General features: G+C 36.2%; 1 protein-coding gene and 1 pseudogene across 1 annotated transcript in view; one reads left to right on the forward strand and one right to left on the reverse strand.

The window, feature by feature from the left end:
- Positions 1-22,612, reverse strand: part of NCKAP5 (NCK associated protein 5) — a 570,133-nt gene that overhangs the window by 425,941 nt on the left and 121,580 nt on the right. The window lies entirely within an intron of this gene.
- On the forward strand, positions 2,731-2,849 carry LOC112470555 (annotated as a pseudogene).

Genomic DNA, 22,612 nt, shown 5'->3' on the forward strand with positions numbered 1-22,612 from the left:
AGAAACCAGACCAGAACAGGAGACCAGCAATGAGCCAAATAAACATGGTTTCTGACTACAGTAAACTTACACTTACACTTACACTTACAAAGGGGAGAAGGTGGGTGCTAAAGAAACTATCGCACTGATAAATACATCAGTATACGCTGATATACAATTAAGGGCTTGATGAAAGATGACAGCAAGAGGAACTGATTTTGTTTGGTAGGTTAGTGGAAAGTTTCTCTGAGGAATTAACATTTCAACTGAGACCTCTGTGATGATTAGACAGTACCAGGTAAAGAGAAGAGACCAGCACCCTAGGCAGAGTGAGCAGCAAATGGGAAGTTTTTCGTCACATATGGGAAGACCAAATTGAAGACCAATGTGCTGGGAAGCCCAGTGAGCAAAGGGATGGCAGTGGCATAGTAAGAGGCAGAACACAGGGGACCATGAAGGCTGTGTTATGGACATGGGGTTGCATCCTAAATAAGATAGTAACTCGTTACCAAGGTTTAATCAAGCGAGTGATAGGATCTAATAAAGACTCTTCAAAGATCTTCTGACTACTGTGAGGAGAAAGAACTGAATTAAGAAGCTAAATAACAGAATAGGAAAATATTTAAATATAGAATGGTGAATGCTGCCAGCTTCTAGTTTAGACGCCACCATTTGTTAGCCAAGTGGATTTGGACAAGCCACTTAACTTAAAGCTTAACTGTTTTAAGCTAATTTCCTCTGTATATTGGGGAAAATAAAATTGCCCAAGACAATTTCATAGTATCACTGTGAAGAATGAGCAAAATAATGTATGATAAAGCACTATAAAAACCTAAAAGTCCCATATGAAAATAAGATATGGCTAACTGAAGTATATAGTTTATATTATCTAATATAGTTTAGCTACTTTTGGTAAATTCTATAAAAATTTTATTCTTTAATGATCACTCAATGTTAAATAAATATTGTAGTTATATATTTATTTAAAAAGCTCAAAATGTGTTTTTTCAAGTAGATTAAACTTTAATACTGAGGAAAAATACATTTTAAATTATATGTTAATGTAAGAACTGAGACTAACTTAGTAACAGATGCCCTCTAAAATATAGATAATTCTATGTTTAGACTTCTATGAGACATTATTTTTTAATCTCACCACTTAGTATGATTTTAAACAGGTGGCTTGATCTGTGGTATACTAAAATTTCAGGGGTTAGCACTAACATATTTATACTTGATGTCAAATATAGAAAGTCAATATATACCTCTACCGTAGGTCCACCATAACATGAGAGCCACTTCCAAACACTCCATGTGAGGCCTGTTTAGTGAGTCACACAAGGCATCAATTCATCTTAAGGTATTCTGTGATGACTTGTTTGAGAGACACATGATAGGTAATATATAGAAAGCTATATGTTTCTATTTCAAAAAATTTCCTGAAATGTGTTCAAGTTACAATACTCTTCTTGAATAACATTTTATGATCAAAGAATCATGGGAGAAATATTAACACCTTTAGATTTAAAAATAAAAAGGATCTAAAAGACAGTGAGAAAAGAACAGAGGTCATTAGAAAAGGTCATAGGGATTAAATGATATTCTTGAGTATTGATGACAAAAAATAAATGAAGTCATTAAAAATATGGAATCTGGCAAACCAACTACATACTGTGCAATAAGAATTTTAAGTTAGACTATTGGAAAAGATCAGTACATTTGATTCGGTGATATAAACATAAAGCATGGCATTAATACTCAATAGTCAATTCAGAACTTCAAGATCTGCTTAGGTTTGCTTATTAATTCATTCCAGACAGTCACGGATACCACCATGTGTTTACCAAAGTGCGGTGTATATTGGAATATTTTAAGATTACACAGAGACCCAGAATAACCATTCTAATTCTCTTGCTACTTCTTGAGAATCTAAAACTGACAAGTGATTTCTTTTCTTCAGAAGTTCATAAACCAAACACACAGCAGCAACAAAATTAAACTATTATATTTTCATAAAAATTAGTTTGTAATGGAAAAACTGTATTAACCAATTTCCATAAAGCCAATGTAAAATGGTTCTAAATTAAGCATTAGTTGTTACATCTAATTGCAGCCTCATTTTTGCCTTTTAAACAAATTGTAATATATTTTCTCCATAAGGATCCCTGAATTCAATACTCTCATTAGTTATGTAAGATCCAGTTATCCTAGAAGCAGAGAAATAGATAAGGAACTTGAGAATTGATTTTTTTTAAAGCCCATACTGTTGCCTGTAACAGAAGAATCAGAATCAGATTTTGAGATGCTAGGATAGAAGGTGCCCAATATACATCCGCAGTGCTGATAACATCACCCAAGACAGACAAAGCTTTTATTCTAACAAAAAAAGATACAGAGCTTGCTTTAAAAAAAATAGATAAAAAGTGAGAGAAGGGAAGGAAAGGTGAGTGAGAGAAACAAAGGAGGGGGGGAAGAGGAGGAAAGAAATTTCAAGGGTAAAGAAGACAGATGGGCACTAAATGTCCTCAAAACTAGACTGCTAGATGGGAGCTCTAAAAGAGAATGCTACAGGTGAATCACTCCTCACGATTAAATTTTCTTAGGCAAAAATTATGTAGATGTTTCTCTCTTAGCAAAAAGATACAGATGTGAACTTTATGGGAGGAGTATTTTCAGGATGAGTTGAGCAAAGAAACAGGAGAAAATGGCCTAGAATGTCAAGACTGATATGAATTATAAAGGTATACTGGAGACTATGGCCATGCTACCCTGAACACGCCCGATCCCGTCTGATCTCAGAAGCTAAGCAGGGTCCGGCCTGGTTAGTACTTGAATGGGAGACTACTTAGGAAGACCAGGTCCTGTAGGCATTAAAAATAAACAAACAAACAAACAAATAAAAATAAAGGTATGTTGGAACAAATTATAACAAAATATTCTATCCCACAAAGAGAGAAAATTAAGTTGTCTTTTGCTTATAGTTAGTGATCTTTATTATTTTCAACTAGGGCTATAAGTGAAGAATAAAATAGTAATACTACATTTACATAACAAAGTAATGCAGTTTTGATTTATATCATCATACAGTTGGAAAAAAAAGTAGGGCAGAAAGTTACACATTGATTCACTTTCCACATTTTTCATCACTTTAGGTGTCCTGATTTTCACTAGCATGATCCCTATGGTGGAGAAGACATGAGGTTAGTAGTCTGGGTCCTTATCGTTTTGGTTCTCCCATTAACTTTCAACTTTGGGAAATAGAATTAGCCTCTTTAGACCGCCATCCAAAAAGCTCAGGTCCCTTTAAACTCTCACATTTTATTCACCCATGAAATTAACCACAATCACAGTGACGGGGTTTAGAACACGTTACTTTAGAATATGGCACCTTGGCATGCTGAATATCGTAAGCTGAAGAAGTTCGAGAAAAAGGCAGAAGCAGGAAGTTCACTCTGACCTCCCCCATCCCTTCGCCCTTCTGCCCTGAAGGAGGTCATAAAACCCTGGAGTGAAAGATGCTCTCCCTATACCCTTATCAGAGACACAGAGAGTTTGGGCCTGAGACAGCTATACAAACAAACCTTGTTAAACTAACACTTAACCTTCCTAGCTGCTCCTTCACCATCTATTACCCCTAATCCAAATCTCTCCATTTTGTCTGTTATTCACAAATTGACTCTTTCTTGGTCTGGTCACTTCTTCGGGTCTTCATTCTCTTGTGAAGGCTCTTGTGTACATGTAAAAATTCAATATGCTTTTCTCCTGTTAATCTGTCTTATATTAATTCTTAGGCCCAGCCAGAGACACAAAGAGGATAGAGGGTAATTTTCCCTCCCCTGAAACAGCAAGTAAAACATAATTACTAATGATATGAAATTATGAGATGAAACATAGTGTCTATAAAACGAGTATGTGTGCAGATATTGGGGTTAGTCAGAATATAAATTTCATCTGATAATGACCAAGGTAACTGGCATCCCTGTATGGATACTTAGGTGGGTGAAGCTGGGGATTTCAGAGGCTAAGGCCTTGGTTTTCTTGGCTGGTCTAAAACAGCCACCGTGATGTTAAAGTAACATGGAGCATTGTACAAGTGGGAAGAGAGGTGGTGAAACAGAGACCTCAGAGCATCGGTTTTAATTTGGTTCCCAAACAATTGTAGGTCTCAGTAGATCCTGAGGAGAATGACAGAATCTAAATGACTTTTGAGCGAGATAGTTCTTGCTCAGGATGGATTTCAGAAGTGAAAGGTACAAGCAGTGTCTGCTTGTTTTTTATTACTGTCATTCATTAGCAATGGTTCCTTGAGTTGGAAAAGGCCTTTCCACAGGGTTTTCTGGCTCACTGACTTTCTGACTTCAATAAGCTTCTCAGAAAAACATTTCCTCCCAAATCTTTGAAAATCTGATGATTTGAGGGTCTGACCAAGGAAAGCAAGACACCGAGTTCTAAGAAACCAAGTGAGTAGTAAGCCTGGTATCCATAGTCAGTTACCTAATTCAGACACACTCAACCCTGACCCCAAATTTCCTTGAGTTTATTTGGTCAAAAGGCTCAATTCTCAATTTTACCTAAAAAACAGCTTCAGTTACCCACCACCGGGTCTTTTTATAAGAAGTCAATGACTCATTCTTTTCCCCTGGTCACAGATCTTTCTCTGTTGTCATGTTAATTGATCACAATGAACAGTAGCTATTAATTATTCTGTCCATTTGGGGGTTCTCAGAAGTCAATTTTATTAAGTGCCTTCCTACTTGATTGAAGTCTTAAATACTCTTTTCTGTTCTGTGGATACAGTATATTTCATATAAAGAAGGGAGAGGGTTTCAGTTCTCTTAGGAATTTTTACTTCCAGTTTTCTGCCCTGAACCAATCAATGTACTGAATGACCTAGATTTATTTATTCCCCATTTCACTCCTACATTCTGTTCCTTTTCTGACATTATCCCAATAACCAGTGAAGAATAAGTGGCTTTCTCCAGCAGATTTAGTTTCCATTGCAAAGTTGAGTCACTATATTTCCTCTCCTTGTTCCTTACTTTAGAGCAGGGGTCCCCAGCTCCCGAACTGCAGACCAGTACTGGTCCATTGACTGTTAGGAACCAGGCTGCTCAACAGAAGGTGAGTGGCAGGCAAGTGAGCAAAGCTTCATCTGTATTTGCAGCCGCTCCGCAGCACTAGCATCAGTGTCTCAGTTCTACCTTGGATCATCGAGCATTAGAGTCTCATAGGAGCATTGGTCCCTGGTGCCAAAATGGTTGGGCACTGCCGTTTTAGAGGATTCTGAGCTCTTTTATTCTCTCTTCCACACTCTAATCTTAAACTTTAGTTACATTTACTATAAAGGTTAACACTTGCTCTGCCTTCTGATGTTTTATGTCACTATCCACCTAATTCATGGCTTATCTCATACACTGGTGCTCAGTTGCAAGCTAAAAAAGTAGCTAGCAATGTAACACCCTTGAACATATTTGTGTCTTTCCACAATGCTTGATTTATTGAGTGGAACTTTCTCAGATAAACCAATCAGGTACCCATGCAGTTTAAACACACAATTTACAGAGATGGAAAATACAGAGTCTTATGTGACAGAGCGAAGGGATGAGAGTCCTTAGCATCTCCAAAGCAAGCTCTGTTGACTGGCGACATGAAGAGCTGCGTGTCAGTCCCAAGCCAGGGCGTCAGAAGGTCAGAGTCTTCGGCTCTACTGCACCTTTCCGTGATGCTATCGAGTCAGGCTTGAACATTGCCTGTCTAAGGTGTTCAGCTTATATGCACCTTACAAGGTGGGATCCTCAGTTTTATCGGCTTCTGCAGATGGAGACTGACATTTCTGTGGTTTTGGGCAATCTGGTCACACGCTAAGGGCGTTCCCACAATGTGCCAGTTGGCATTACTGTCATGGCTCCCATGGAATCCATTTTGTAAAGTCCAAAACATGCTCATTTCTTTACAGAGCTCCCTCCCAATATTCAACTTAGTTTTTTAAACTACATGATGTCACATGTTTTGCTCAGTATTTCATTTATAATTATGATCTCCTATCTCTTTAAAGAGCATGCTTTTCTTCGGGCGTGAATTTGGCCTTGTGCTTGGTAATGAAACTCCACAGAATATTAGCATATCACTGAGCATTCCAGCAGTTCAATACATTCTTGGGGAGTTTAACTAGATCTTCTTGACCTTCCTAACTACTTCCTTGTTCTTAGCTGGCAGCCAGCTCTGGATTTGCAAAGTTTGTATCAGTTACAACTTTCAGTCTTTGATCACTCTGAGGATAATGCGATGAGATTTTCTTCCGTGTAAAAACCCCATCTATTTCACCATTTGTCATTTTTCCCTTACCATTGCCTTTGTTTGGTCACTTTTCTGCCCTCTGCCAACAGCCCAGAGATCGTAATCCTAAACCTCAAATTCAAATCTCTTATCTGACTAATCACTTTCACTCCTATTAAGTCAAAATGTCTTTTCTTACAGGACTCACAGTGGCTTCCTTAAAAAGCATTTGTAATTGCATTTTTTTAAGATAGTATATTTTACTATTCATTTTGTTCACCCTACTAGATTTTCTAGAACCGTAGGAGGAAAAAATCTATTCAGATGAAGAACCCTGTTTTTCTGATTGGAATCCTTATATTCCTCCCCCTTTCTTCTGTGAATGAGTATAATTATGCGTATGGAAAATTAGAATATTTGCTATTATAATTATTCATTCTTCTAAAAAAGGAGAGTAATTATAACGTCAACAGTAGGCTGTACAAGGTACTACTGAAGCTTTTGTTTTAAATCTGCCAGAGAAATGGCTTCTGGGACCCCAGTAATTAATGTTAATTTCTCACAAACACTTTTTATGCATTTGAAAAACACACTAGAATGCCTTCATACTTCCAATTTCATTGTTGAAAATCTCTCCAAATAGTTTTTAAACAAGGCCCTGAGAACATCCAGATTGGTTTTTACATAACCAGCTTCCATTATGTGACAATACCAGAGTATATTAGAAACCTGAAATTTTAAAACAACGTGATATTTAGCAGTTTGCCTTACTCTTGTTAGCAAATGCAAACTTTCACATTCTATCATTTTATTAAAAGGTCAGCTATAATATTTAAAATATCAGTGTGGAACTAATCATGAGTTTTGGCTCAATGCTTTAGTATTTCATTTCATACAATTACCAAAGTTAGAAGAAATTGAAAATATTACATATTGAATAATTAGAGTTCGTGTTATTTCAGAGAGATAAGGTTAAACAGAAATGTCATTTTTATCGGGAACCCATTAAAGGTCTATACATGAGCTGAATGAGTACAGTTAATCTGTAGTAAGGGAAATGTATATTCTTAAAAGACAACCTGTACTTCTTTTTAAAGTGCACTTGACCCTTGGTTAATCACACAAATAGGGAAGATCATGATAGATAATTTCAGTTTCTGAGTTATAGAAGATAGTCACAAGAGGAAGCAAATAGAAAACATGGCACCACATGGTACAAATAACAGTCATGAAAAATAGGCCAATGTAGACTACAGTTACCACTAATTGAATGTCTGTCTTACACATGGCTGTGCATAGAAAGGCTCACAGGAGAAGTTCCTAGGTCATGACTATAGCTCTTTCATGTGCAATTTAAGTGAGCATCAGAAATTGTGTTCTCAGGTGCCCTTTTTGTAATCTCCTGGCTTCTCTCCAGTTTCCACTCCTGTCTGAATGTTTAGCTTTCTCTTATTTGAAAATGGTCTCTCCTGGATGGCTTAGTCAGACCTGAATGGACACAACCAAGCTGTTCAACTAGATTTCCACATGGACACATTAATATCTTTACCCTTCTATAGATCTTACGATCAAAGAGAAATGAAAGCCTTTACACTTGGAAAGGCACTTTAGATTATTAGGTCCAAATGAGGCCCTAAAAGTTGCTAACTGTCCAGGGTGATCCAGCCCACCCTAAATCTTTGTGGCTGTGCAGAGAAGCTCAAACTCCGTCTTGGAAGTCTCCTTTTCCAGGTAATTAAGAGAAGAACAGATTTTCAAGAGCTTGGTGAAATTTTGTTTCTGGACCAATAGGGTTTATATGTAAAACTTTTATTTACATTTATAAATCACTTTCCTTTGCAATATAAACACACACACACACACACACACACACACACACACACACACACATTCAAAATTAAACCCTTAATGAAGATGAAAAAGTGACTGGCAAGATCATAAAATATTTTAATCATTATTACGTTAGTATCTTTAAAAGCCCTCCTAGAAAATTTGCCTCCTTCTTCAGAAAGTAATAATGTTAAAAACTAAGTTTTTTTTTTTTTACACAGCCTTGAATGTTATAAAATGTGGTTACTTCACGTTTACGGTTATTGAAGCATTGCTCTACAAGTGTATATTTTTATATAAGCTAAGACTCCCTGACTTTTTGACCAATGAATCAGATTCAGCATGTACAAAGAAAATGGTTCCAATTAATGAGATTTAACAGCCATTAATTACCATGGTCAAGCAAAACATGTGCCATTATGTAGGCACGCCAGTTCGTCAGGTCCGAATGCCTACAACAGCAGCTCTCACCTCTTAGTCCGGGAGAAACTACACATAGTCCACAAATTACAAAGGGTTCGGTACAGTAAACATTATTTATAAGCAGTTATTGAATACATAAAAGCACAACTACTATAACACAGGGAGTCTGTAGCTTTATTTCATTTTACTATTTATGTAAAAAGAATCCATCTACTCAACAAGATTGTGGCCTCAAATATTATATCTAAACCATGGCTTATGGCAGCAGCCCCGCTGATATGTAATACGAAGAAACATGTATACACATTTAGAGAGCATCTGCCTAATCATGAAGAAGTTACAAAAGCAGTTCAGAAAAAATCAAGTGAATGAAAATAAAATAAAATTTAAAAAATGAGTATTACTATATCACAAATAAGAGTGATATTGATGATGAATCTTGGCTGAGTGTTCTAAGCACTTTTTATGTAATATCACTAAATCCTCACAACAACACTGGACAGTAGGTACTATTTCTAAAGCAATCATTTTTTAAGATTATGAAGCTAAGACAACCAGAAATAAATAGCAGAGCTGGAGTCTGAGCTCAGGCAATTTGATTCCTGGGTCATAGAGCTTAACTGCCTCTCCTTACAAGTACCAAGGATTCTTTCCTGGTCTAGTAAACTTTTACCTCAACCAGTGAACAAACTGTCACTAAGCCTCTCCCTTTCCATGACCTATAAAGAGACTGTGGGATATAAAAGAGATTTAATAGATGGTCTTTAAAAAAGAGAGATGGTCTTTGCCATTAAGAATACCGTAATGATCACATATCAAACAATGAACTGGCAAAGCAGGACTGTCTAGAGCAGGGGTTCGCAAACACTTTCTGTATGAGCCCAGATGGTAAATATCTTCTCTTTCATGGGACATAAAGTCTCTGTTGCAATTGCTGAGTTCTGCCATTATAGAACAAAATTTGGCATACAGAATATATTAGCAAATGGGTGTGGATGTATTTCAATAAAACTGTTTATAAACACAGGTAGAAAAGGCAGGCAGCTCAGGCATAGTTTGTAAATCTAGATCTAGATCATTAAGGTTTGTAAACCTTAATGTAGATCATCAGTTGACAACTAATGAAAAGGAATCAATTCTAATTATTTATTTTGTAAGAAGTGGTATTCCTTTAATTTCAAATCATAAACTCCCCAGAAGCCATGAGGTTGGGAACTGTCATTATTATTGAAAAAACAAACTCAATTTGATACACTTTCCCCAAAATTTAGTGAAATTGTAGCCACTATCAACAATTAAAAAGTTAAGTTTGCATTTTCTAGAAAGAATGAACCTTGCAGCACTTCTGGAAATCATGTAAGATCTGTGCTTGTCAGTGAGCTAGGAATCTTTTAATCTATTCCTGTGTGATTATATCTCTGTACAAAGACACCAGATTTGTATTTTACATAGAAATACATTTAAGCAATGGGTGCTGAGCCATTAGCCAATGTCTCTTCTTATTCTCAATGAAAAACAGATACTCCATCCCTCTCCTAAGAGAAAATAGAATCTGTAGTCATTTGCTGCCAGTGCTGTTTAGTGTTAGACATTATTCGAATTACTTTAATCCAACAACAATTTACAAAGGGTTTACTTCATGTCAAACTAATCGCAACATTAGATAATTTTAAATATTAGTTATAGCATATGTAAAAAATAAAGATTATTTAGTCATGCAAATAAACATTTTGTTTTCCTTTAATATTCCAAGAGCCTCCGAGATTTAATGTTGACAGGAGATGACACCTTTAAATGCTTTTCTATCATATATTCTCAGATGCCAAAATAAAATGTTAAGTCTAACCACTCATTAAAATCAAACAACTCTGTGTACGCTAAGACCCTTCAGTATGCAGATTATAGGTTGTAACGAAAAATTCTTTCTCCGTCTACTAAAAGTTTTATATTTACTGTGCTAAATAAGTTTTAACTTTCCTCCACAGCCAATAATTAAGTCTCTTACTTCACAGCATCTGAGTTGACACAGAAGAGAAAGAGTAAATTTGCTATCTAGAATTTGTAATAGCCCTTGGGTCAGGCCTCTATAACCAATAATTTAACTCCCCAGATTGTACATTTATTTCATATTTTAAAGACTTCAAAATTTCAAATGTCCTTTTGTCTGTTATTCATTGATCGCTGTTAAACTAAATGTTTTTCACTCTGTAATCAATTCTTTCTTATGAAAATAAACCCAGGCAGTGACAAACAACTCTGCAGCATATTGCAGCTTTCCTGAGAGTGGGCATGAAAAACTTCTACCCCTAAGAATTAAAAAGAGATCAGATTGACTCCAGTGCTTAACAGTTTTTACAAGTTTCTTAACAGCTGAATCATTCCACTGTAACAAGACTTTATTAAATTAGACAGCTATTGAATTGTAAGCTTTCTGAGAATAACAATTAATATGCTTCTGTCCTTTATTATCATTTCAAACCATTGCAACCATATGTTCGTGTTCATTTTAATGTCTTCTTTGGTAACAAAATTATTAAAGAACAGTGGCTAGATGAAATGGAGATCCAAAATGTAAACAACAAGGACTCTGTGTTTCATGAGACTACTGTTCCAGGACAATTTTAAGTGGCACCACTACCTTTTTTTTAAATGAAATGTCATACTTTTAGACCCCAAATGGAAGGTATGTTTTCATGTAGGAACTCAATTTTACACACACTAAACTGTGAGTTCCCTGGCTTTCATATACACTTGCTTTCCAATGATTTGTCTGTCATGTGATTCGCTCTCTTAATACAACTTCCAATGGGAACCCATGGTGGGTATGAGTCAGGGGCAGCCAGCAACACACGTAAGATTGTCACTCACATGTACCATGTGTAACTCTCTCCCTTTGAGACTAATCTACTCAAACACCAAAATCCTAAAGCTTACAATCCAAATTTCCATCAATAAGTATTTAGTGGTCTGGGTAAAAGTTAAAGTAAATTGAGAAGAATAAAGATAAACTTTTCTAAATACAAAAGACAACAAATAAGACCTTTGAATGCACACACCTTAAATAAGTTAAGGCATTTTCTTGACGTTGTGTTTATTAGCAGAAAAGAACTCAAGGAACAATGATTTTAAATAATTTGAAACTTGCATGTGTTTATCCACGACAAACAGCAACAAAGGCATTTACAATTTTTATTTGCAGCAGTTGTTACTTCCTGCCAAAAGAGATCGTTTTGCATTACAGTGACGCAAATCAATGAAGCAAACCCAAGGTTTTTCAAAAGATGCTTTCTATTTCTTTTCCAAGGTAGTACCTCTATGCTCTAGCTCATACTTGCCAAGTGGACGGACAAACCCTGGCCTGGTTGTAACTATACACCAAACACTGCTTCTGACTTATGGAGAGTCCAACATATCACATCCACCAGCATTTACTAAATTCTACTACCTACAAGGAGCTCGTCCAGATGCTCCAGGTGAAATGCATTCTGATTATGAGCCAGAAGGCCAAAGCTCTATTATGGGTTCTTCGCTATAGGTGCCAATCTTCTCTAGATCTTAATATATAAATTATTTTATTTATTTCTTTATAATCTATAAAGGGAAAAAATAACCTATTAATGCTACTGTGACTGAGAAGAAGGGCGACACACAGCTTGAGGAAAGCGTTCCTACTGGCAATAACCATTTAATTATATAAACAAGAAGCTCCCAGAAACATAAAATTAGAGTCACTTCTGAAACTACTGATAGTATTCAAGAGAACAATAAATTAGAGGTAATGTGGACCCCCTCTTACAATTCTCATGAAGATACTGCTCTAGACGTGATAGCGGTGAGATATAACTCACTGTAGGACTGTAACCGGGGCAAGGCACACACACAAATGAGAAACATCTGCGTTCCTAGTTAGTCAGCTGCCTCTCCTCTTACTGTTACTCCCTGACCTTTCACACTGCACAGCTTAGTGTATATGAAACCTCAAAGGAAGAGATATATTTGATGAACCAATTTATTTAATGAAATATCAAATGAATAGTTCTAAGTCCTATTTAGGCTAATCCTCGGCTTCTAGCATTATTTACTTTGCACTATAAAACATATCTTCTCTCTTGGAAGCATGGGCACCAAAGGGAAGAACAGTAACTTTTAATGGGTACAGTTAGAACTTGAAATTTTTTATCTGAAAAACCATAAAGCTTTTAAAAATGAATTTGCAAATGTAATTGAGCTGCTAATAGCTGCTACTGATAATCATTAAAGAAATCTCATTTCCCTAAATTAAACATAATGAAATGTTTTTTAAGATCAAATAAAACTAGAAAATGCTATCAGGGTGATAAAATTTGCCTCTAAAAGTGGTGTTCTGGAGTTTGCAGAAAAGCCTCAGTTGCCAGCAAATGCCAATGGTTTACTGGATTATGGGCGATGTGGAAGTCATTTCCACTGCATCATATCAACTTTTACTGACTAATAATCAATCTAAAAGGCAAAAGATTGCAGAGCTTCACATTGCAGTCAGTGCTTATACAAATTTAACAGACATCCTTTAAAGCTCTTCCATTAAGGTCTTTAAAAGTTTGCTATTTAATTAAATGTTGTCAGTATGTCCACAGTTCAACTTGTGCACTTCACATGTCAATGTTTAATTTTTACATTACTTTTGCCTTTTCTTCAAGTGTAAATGGCATTTGGGGGCCATAGAGACTGTTTCTGTTAACAGGCAGGGACGTGCTTCAGTTGCTCACAACTGGTCACTGTGTCCGCATTTCCTCATAGTTTCTAAGAAAAAAATATCCACAGTTTCTCTATTTACTTCAGCAGTTTATCATTCTGGAAGTAAATACATTTTTTTTTATGTTTGATCAAAAATATTTTGTGTCTTAATTTAATTCCTCATCTTATTTGGACTTCTACAAATCTGAGAAACAATCTCTCAACTCTTCATAAAAACGTTTATTCCAGGAAAATAAAAAGTCTTCTATTAATAGAAATCCTACCTCTTCACATTTATGTATAGTTTGAAGTATGATATATTTGTGTGGCTTGTCACTAGTTTTTGATAATTTTTGCCTCATTTCTCTGGTATTTTCACATTCCCTTTAAAAATTATCAAAACCAGATTAAAAAGAAAAAAACTATAACAAGAGTTAGATTAATGTCAAGCTCAGGCAAAGAACTATTGGTTGATCTTACGAAATCCCAGTGCTCTTTGCGGCTTCCCCACTTTCCTACCACCAAGTACCATCCCAACGCCACCTCACACCAACCGCCCTGCTCTCATGAGAGCCGCTCATTTGCTTTTTAAAGTACTTATAACATGTGGTAACAAATAATGACTAATTAATAATTTTTATATAACTTTTGGTCTATAGTGACCCCCATTTTTTTTTCCATCATTGGTTCCTTGATCACCTTGCCCATAGAAATGATTTGTTTTTTTAACCTTAATACATCACACTTCTTTCATTAGTTTATTCACTGACTAATTAGTAATTGCGTACTTTGTGCCAGGCACTCGATAGGTGTTGCTAATTTAATTCAGAATTAAGACAAGGTCCTGTCTTGAAGATAAGTAAAATCTAGTCAATAACATCCCTTTTAAGTAAACTGTGCTTTTAAATCACTTTTGTTTAAAGTATAAAGCAACTGTACTATGTTAATATTCCTTTCAAATTGATGGCTGAGCATTTGGTAATATTCTATTTGTTGACTTGGGTGCTCATTCACAGGTTCCATTTGTGAAAATTCAGCGAGCTTTGTCAATATGTGCACTTTTCTGTATGTACATTATACTTCAATACTAAGTTTAAAATAAGAGAAAATATAGATGACTTAGACATAACACCAAAAGCATGGTCCATGAAAGAATAAACATAATCTGGACTTCATTAAAATTAAAAATGTATGCTATGTAAAAGACTACTAAGAGAATGAAAAGACAAGTCACAGACTGGGAGAAAAATCTTTGTAAAAAACTCATATCTAATAAAGGACTGGTATCCAAAATATTCAGATAATTCTTAAAACTCGACAATAAGAAAATAATCAAATTTAAAAGATCTGAACAGACACATCACCAAAGATTATATACAGATGGCAAATAAGCATATGAAAAGCTGCTCAGTATCATATGTCATCTGGGAACTGCAAAAGTTAAAAAAGCAATAAGAACCCTACATACCTTTTAGAATGGCTAAAATCTAAAATGCTAACACCACCAAATGTTGGTGAGGATGTGAAACAACAAGAATTATCATTCATTGCTGGTAAGAATGCAAAACAGTACAGCCAGTTTGGAAACAGTTTGGCAGTGTCTTACAAAGCTAAATATAGGCTTCCTATATTACCCAGCAATGGTGATCATGGGTATTTATCCAAATGAGTTGAAAACATATGTCCACACAAAACTTTGCACAGGAATGTTTGTTGCATTCTGATTCATAATTGCAAAAACTTGGAAGAAACCAAGATATCCTTCCATAGATGAATAGATAAACAAACCATAGTACATTTATACAATAAAATATTATTTGGTGATTAAAAGAAATAAAAAGACATAAAAGAGATTTAAATGCATATTACTAAGTGAAAAGGCCAATTCGAAAAATGTACAAACTATATATTTCCAACTATATAACATTCTGGGAAAGAAAAATCCATAGAGACAGTAAAATGATCAGTGGGTGCTAGGGGCTCAGGGGTGGAGGGATGGATGGATAGGTATCACATCAGAGGTTTTTATGGCAATAGAACCATGTACTCTGTATGATTGTGTAATGGTGGATATAATTGTCAAAACCCATAGAACTGAACAATATAGAGTGAACCCAAATGCAGACTACGAACTTTAGTCAATAATATTGAAGCAATATTGGTTCACCGACTGGAACAAAGGTACCACACTAATGCCAAGAGGTTGATAAAAGGGAAAACTATGGGGGTGTGTGGAGGAAGTGCAATATAGGAACTGTACTTTTTGCTCAATTATTTTTTGTAAACTACAACTGCTCTAAAAAATAAATATCAATTTTTTAAAAAGTGAAAAAATAAACTGGTTTGATAGCTTCACAATATCAACCCTGCTTCACTCTAATCTAATCAGATTAATCTAGGGCTTCTAAACCATTAATGTCTCCCTTTTACCTTCAGGATAGAGTTCGGGCTCCTAGGCATACAATAAAACGCCTTGGTAATCTAGTTTCATCAATCCCAGCCCCACTTCCGCTCCCTCCCGTGCCTACTCTGCTCTTGGCATACTTCCATGCCTTCCCATTGCTGTTCTTTCCCCAGTCCTAGAAAATCTTCTCTCCCAACAGATCCCTATCCCCTGTCTATTTGGCAAACACCTACTCATTTTCTGAGGCCATTTAAATAGTTTCTCCTCCTTAAAGTTTTCTTTATTTTTCTTGAGTAAAATGAGTACCTCCTTCTTCTATATTCCAATCATATGCTGTTCTATTATATTGTAACTGTTCATTCTTCTGCTTCATTTGCTAGAACATGAACAATTTGAGGGTAAGGACTATGTAATAATTACTTTTCCACCTCTGGTGCCGAGCACTGGTGGAGAGTAGGTGTTCAATAAGATTTTACTGAACAATCAATCAATAAATGGCATAGAGAAGCAGTCCACGTGAGCTAAGGGTATCTCATAAATGTTAACACAGTAATTTCTATGAGGGTCTGAAATTATATGGGCTGGATATCTAACATTCTGATTAAGTATATAACTTACCATTGCAATGACACTTAAAGGTCAGAGTGGAATCACTTGTCCATTAGACACATTCTCTCAAAGACCAGATGTCTCAAGCAAAGTTTGGTAAGTGTTGGACTGCAATCAATTCATGGTAGAAGTCTGATGAGTACCACAAGGATAAATAGCCTATGTGTGGTGGATTAGAGAAACATGCACATGCTTTATATGCCAGACATGTAGAAGTCAGAGAGAATGTTCGGTTTGAAAAATTAAGGATTCTGACTTATAGTCTTGACCAGGCAAAAAGCCAGTTCAGCTCACCAGTGAGAGTTTAAGATAAAATGTGATTCTAGAAGAAAAATCACAGGACATTCCCAATATGTAAACATTTTTGTTAGGCTTAGAATCTATACTTGGCCTGTTTTTCTTTCTTCTAAAGTCTCTGCTTTGGCAATTCCAATTACTCTAAAACCTGAACCATTATTTCTCCGTGAGGGTCTTCCTAGTCTGCATGTCCCTTAATGCAGGGGCAGGATATTTTCCTTTTACCTTTCCTGATTCATTTTCTATCACTTTCCACACCGATTCTTGCCCTGGGAGGCTAACCTATCTGGCCTTCATTAATGGGTTAACAGGTTTTGTGCTGATTTCTTGTCAGGTCCGGCCCATGGAGGAGCCCATCAAGAGATCTTAGCAAGGAATCAGGGAGGGAGGTGCATTTATTTATCTGACTTAATAGTTTGTGTTTAGAGTACATCAAAATCACAAAGAGAAGAATTTATTGGTAGGGCAGATCGTGACCCCATTCTTAGCATTTCTGATTCAGCAGGGCAGGGGTGGGTTCTGAGCATTGGCATGCCTAACAAGTTACCAGGTAAAGCTGATGATGCTGGTCAGAGCACCACTTTGAGAACTACTGCTATGGCTCTCTCCCTGAAAGGTCACTTCTAAGCTACTAATGTCTTTCCATCAAAAGTCATTGTTCCTCTCAAAGTGACCCACCTATAGGGCTGTGATGGTTAATTTAATGTTTCAGTGTGGCTAGGACATAATATGCAGATATCTGGGCAAACATTATTCCAGATGTTGCTGTGAAGGCTTTTTTAAAGATGAGATTAACATTTAAATCAGTAGACTTTCATGGGATGTAAAGTACAGCATAGGGAATATAGTCAATAACAGTGTAATAACTGTATGGTGTCAGGTGGATATGAGGCTTATCAGGGGGATCACTTCATAAATTATATAAATATCTAACCACCATGCTGTGCACCTGAAATGAATAAAATTATACTGAATGTAAACTAATTGAAAAAAGAGACAGAAAGATAGGTAAAGATTATGTAGATAGACAGTAAACTGAATAAATATAGAGGAGTGTTTTGTAATCTTTTACTTAATGTATCATGGATATATGCAATGCCAGTGAATACTCATCTTTATGCATATCATTAAAAGAAGAGTTAAATCTCATCTCTCATAGGTGAAAGTCAATGGCTAACATCTACTACTGATAAATAACAATATAACCATATTATTTAGCAAGAAGATAAAACAGTTGAAAATGGTCTCTAGAAGGAATGATCATACATGAAAGATAGGAGGGATGGGTCAAAAGTATGCCACTTTCCAAATCTTTAAACATATGAACAAGGTTTACGTTGATATAAATAAAGTAAAAAAAAAAAAAAAATAGTGCAAAAACGTCAGTAGACTTTGAGTAAAGCAGATTATTCTCCATAATGTGTGTGGGCCTTATTCAATCAGTTAAAGGCCTTAATAGAAAAAGATTGACCTTCCCAGAAGAAGGAATTCTGCCAGCAGGCCACCCTTGGACTTGTACTGGAACTATTCCCTGGGTCTCCAGCATGCCTGTCAGTCTATCCTGCAGATTTTGGACTTTCTTAGCCTCTACAATCATGTGTGTGTCAATTCTTTAAAATAAATCCATAGATAGATAAATAGATAATTAGACAGATAGATGATAGATAGATGACTGATAGACACACACACACATACACACACAAAGACACACTTCCTGTTAGCTCTAGTTCCCTGGAGAACCCTGACTAATAAAAGGACTTAGTTTCCTCCAGGTTCCAGGAACTGCTCCCTACATGGGCACATGCTTCCTGCGTGACTCTTCAGACAGGCTGATAATACTTTGACTGCTTTGAGGTCTCTGGTGTTGGCACTCTGTCTTTCATATTTTTGTAAACATTCTCTGTGTAATAAATCCTTCTTGAGTTGTTCTATTTCAAATGTGTCATCTCTTTCCTATTGGAATTCCAAGCAGTAAAATACATTTTACAATCAATGGGTGGAAAAGTTGCCTTCTTTCTGCCTAAGCTTGCTGCTTCTGCTATGTTCCCTCTTGTGATTAACAGCAACCTGACTTGTAAGCTCATCACCAGTTTCTAATTTCTTGTAATTATTGGTTCAACTTCCTGGGTTCTTCACCATTCTGAAAGCCCGTTAGAAGACAGCTTGTCTTTCATGTTTTTGTTTGTATCTCCAGAATTTAACATAACATTATCATGCATTTCCAAGTGGCCAAAATTAGTGTTGAAGAAATGAATAAATTATAATTTATATGGAACCTTACAGGTTACATACGCCACTCATATACATCGTTTCAAGACTAAATCCCAATTTTTTTCTCCAGCACTTTGCTCCAACAAGCAAAGGTTCACCACTAACATGTTGTGTGTTGGTTCTTATTCCACAATAATACTTGTATACGTCTCTTCTTCTCCATTCCCATTTCCACAACTCTGCTTCATGATTATATTATGTGTGAACTAGGTAACTGTATCAGCCTTCTAACCTATTTTGTTCCTTCTAACTTCCCATTCCTTTAATCGGGTTTACATTTTAAATCTATGATCATGACATTCTCCATATGTGATGGACCAAACTATCCAAATAACATGATCCATAGTTCTTATTTTTTACGTGTGAGATGCTTCACAAGCTGGTCCCAAGCTAACTTCTCAAATCAGTTCTTGCCACGTCTTTTATGCTAACTCTCTGCTACACATTCTGAATATCTTAAACACATTCTGAATATCTCCAACTCTGTGCCATACTATTTCCTTTGCTTGAAACCATCTGCTACTCAATATCATATGTATCCATCAGAACCTATTTCCTGTCCTATTCCTGCCACTATGCCAAATTACATTGATTTCTCATTGACTCAAATGCTTTTAATAGTTATTGCCCACACTTCATATCTGGAATTTACCAATTTCATTGCTATTAAATGTGTACATATATAGGCTATAGGTAATCAAAGGGCCTACAAAATGGTGTTCTACTTTCTTGTATCCACCAAACATGAAGCATAGATACTGTAATAGTGCAATAATGGCACTCAACACATCCTTATTCAATGTGTCTACTCATGGTTCATGAAAAAGTAAGTCTCTAAAGAACCAGTAATCACTGTTCTCCTACTATGGGACAGTTATAATACATAGAGGAAAGAGCTCCCATGTGCACAGGTTTATAAATTTCAAACAGAGAAGAAGACTCTATATTTAGCTATATTTATTGAGTGTTTGGTGTGAAAAGAGCAACTACATTGTGTGTTTTGATTTGTGGTTTTCACATTTTCGTTTGGGAAGGTTTTCATTTTTTTGTTTTGTGTTTGTTTTTGGTTTTTTGGTGTTTCTGTTTGTTCCTTTTTAAGGGGTTTTTATAAGATGTGCTCCAAGAGAATATAAGTCAGAAGATGTGGATGTGGTCCAGGAATCTGCATGTGAATGAGCACTTTAGGTGTTTAAAATGCTGGTGGTTTTATACTTGGCTCTCACTTTGAGAAATTATGGGATAATGTATAAAAGAAAAAAAAATCATAGAAGAGAAACAAAGACCTCATGTTATTGATGGAGCAGTTGTAAATAACACTATTAAATATGTCTTATTAATGAAAGTGCTTATTCAATTCATTTTGATTTTTTCATTTTAAAAATCCATGTAATCCAATGAATTACTTTTCAACTGAGAAAATGATTCTCCATTTGCCTTACAAATCCCCCAAGTAACCGAAGGTATGTGGGCTAATTCTTAACTCACTGAGAGGCAGTAATATGGTTGCTATATGACATAAAACATTTTATGCAATTCAATTAATGGGTGGATGTGCTTCTAAACGAAAGAGGGTATGAGAAGCCAGAGAGGAATATTGCTCCATATATATAAAGCTAAGTAGAAACCATATAATTATCTTTTAAGAAATTTAAAATATTCCATCTCTCTGTTTGCTCTTGGTTAGGGAGGTTTTCATTGGAACCTATTTGAGCCAAATGCTATTATTATGTTCTTTGATCCCAATATATTAAATGCAGCTATAGAAACAGGTAATGTGGACAAATATGGAGAAAACAAACTGCTGTCTGCAGATAATTTTTTTTTCTAGGCTGCTAAGGGAAATCTAAGATAGTTACAAATTTTCCTTCATTTAATTTTAAGAACATGAATAGCAACACATACACTTCAATCTTCAGAATGGAGGTTTCACCTTTTGAACTCACTTTGAATTGTGAGTTAAGAAAATTCATTGTGCTGTATTCATTCCTTTGCTCATTCAAAAATATCACTGAGATTCTGTATCAGACACATAAATAAGGGCCCATCTACTCTAACAGTCACATCCAGGTGTCCCACTCACATCTCAGAAGAATGGCGCTTCTCTAGTTTCCATTTCCACGACCCCAGAGTTACATAATTTATTACCTCATTTCTAGATTAGTTCCACCACTTGCTACATACCTTCAGTATTTTATGGTCTCAATCCATTTTAAATCCAATAACAAAACAACCTTCCTGAATATAATTTAGATCATTAGCCATTCGTTTATAACACAAAATGGTGCCTTACTGATAAGCAAATATTCAATTAATAAATCAACAACTAAAGTTACTGAGAACCTACTGCAGCTGTTCTAGGCACTGGTGGTAAGGATAAAGGGAGATGGCGTAAAGAACAAATGTAACTCATAACGTTGGCTGTTAAAGATGATGGAAGACTGGATAGTGGCCTCCCAAAGATGTCTACACTGTGGTCCCTGGGACCTGTGGATTTGGTAAAAGGGCTTTTGCAGATGTAATCAAGTTTATAGACTTTAAAATAGGGAGACTATCATGGACTGTATGGATGGGGCTAATCGAAGCCCATGAGCCCTTAATAGCAGGGAATTTCTCTGGCTGGGGTCAGAGAGATGTGGTAAAAGACGTCAGAGCACTTCTTCAGAGAGAAGGATTCAATGCACCACTACTGTCTCTGAGATATAGGGGTCTAAATGCTAGGGTTGAAAGGACAGACACCTCTAGGAACTAAGGTGACCCTAGTTGAGAGAACACAAGGCCCTCAGTCCCTCAACTTCAAAGAACCAAATTCGGCCAAGAACTTTAGCAAACTTGGAAGTGGTTCTTCCCAGAGCCTCCCAGTAAGAGCCCAGCTGACCAACATCCTGATCTGGGTTTTTTGAGACCAGGAGCAGAGAAACCAGTCAAGCCAACCCAGACTTCTGACTTACAGAACCTACAGAAAATATATATTATATGTCTTGCTTTAAGCTGCTAAATGTATGTAATTTGTTATGACAGCAATAGAAAATGAACATAAAGACTGTGGCGCACGATTTCCAAGGAGCGTGGCACTGTTCTATAAAGCCACACACTCCAAATTAAGGAGAAGATGCAGAGTCTGGTGAGAACCACTGGCATGGTCCTATCAGTTTTGAAAGGATTCAGAGAGAAACGTCAATGAGGCTTAGAGGAGTCACAAAAAAGATTTATGCAAGAAATAGAATTTGAATTGGTTAGATAAAGACATTACTAGATAAAGAAGAATTAAGCATTTTTAAAAAAAGTGAAACAACATGGCAGGGGCAGAAACAAACAAGTTGGGGTAACTGGGAAAAAAAACCAGCTCAATTAGAGGAGCAAATTTGTTGGTTAGCATGAGTAGTGAGGCTTGTGAATTAAACAGTGGTTCGAAAATTATTCTTATATCAAAGTGAGAATAGGGAGCAAAGAGAAGGGAAGCTTTTCATGCATGTGATGGGGTACATGAACCCCTCTGCCCATCTCTTCTTCACTCATAGCATTTCCACATTGGCAGGTTTTAGATAATATATTTCTGAGTATGACTGCATTTGAACAAACATTCCCTGGCTGCAGCTGTAACAAAAGACCACAAAATACATGGCTTAGAACAATGGAAATTTATTCTCTCACAGTTCTGGAGGCCAGAGACCGAAATCAAGGTGTCAACTGGGTCATGCTCCCTCTGCAAGCACTAAGGAAGTACCTGTTTGGGCCTCTCTTCTAACTTCTGGTAGTTTGTTTGCCGTGGCAGTATAACTCCAATCTTCACATGGCATTTTCTCTACATGC

The sequence above is a fragment of the Pteropus alecto genome, unplaced genomic scaffold (genome assembly GCF_000325575.1).
Source record: "Pteropus alecto unplaced genomic scaffold, ASM32557v1 scaffold3, whole genome shotgun sequence".
NCBI classification, from domain to species: Eukaryota; Metazoa; Chordata; class Mammalia; order Chiroptera; family Pteropodidae; genus Pteropus; species Pteropus alecto.